Source organism: Hemibagrus wyckioides, linkage group LG26 (genome assembly GCF_019097595.1).
Source record: "Hemibagrus wyckioides isolate EC202008001 linkage group LG26, SWU_Hwy_1.0, whole genome shotgun sequence".
Taxonomy (NCBI): Eukaryota; Metazoa; Chordata; class Actinopteri; order Siluriformes; family Bagridae; genus Hemibagrus; species Hemibagrus wyckioides.
In genome coordinates this window covers 2,175,860-2,176,416 of record NC_080735.1, presented here as the reverse complement: position 1 = coordinate 2,176,416, position 557 = coordinate 2,175,860, and positions in this window count along the sequence as shown.

The window sequence follows — 557 nt, the reverse complement described above, 5'->3', positions numbered from 1 at the left end:
TTTTACTTCATGCTTCATACATTTCGGTCAGGATAGCTAGCTAAGCGCTAAATCTAAACAGTGCATTTAAATAAAAATTAGCTAATAGCTATAAAATATTCAACATGAATGCTGTATGTAGAGTTCAGAGTTTCTATAACTACAGCGTACGGTACAGGGAGCATACCTCGTCTAGTGTTTATATAAATAACACTGTACATGTTGTCAGGTCTCAAAGTTGTACATCATCTCATTTTATTTCATTTCATTTATATTTCATTGCACATGTGCTTTTTCTTTTTTTCGGCGCTAAGTGTCCTGTTTTTGTGTTGTCTTTTTTGTACTCATTGTTTTTGCACTGTATTGTCGTTGCTCTGTTTGCACCTAGCTGCACACTTTGCACTTTATTTGGCTTGGGCAAACTTTGGTCCTAGCTCTGTGTTGTTTTTTTTCGTATTTTGATCTTTATGTTGTGTGTTTCTGTAGCACCAGGTCCTGGAGAAACGTTTCATTTCACTCTGTACTGCGTCAGATATGTGTGGTTGAAAGGACAATAAAGCTTCTTGAATCTTGAAATA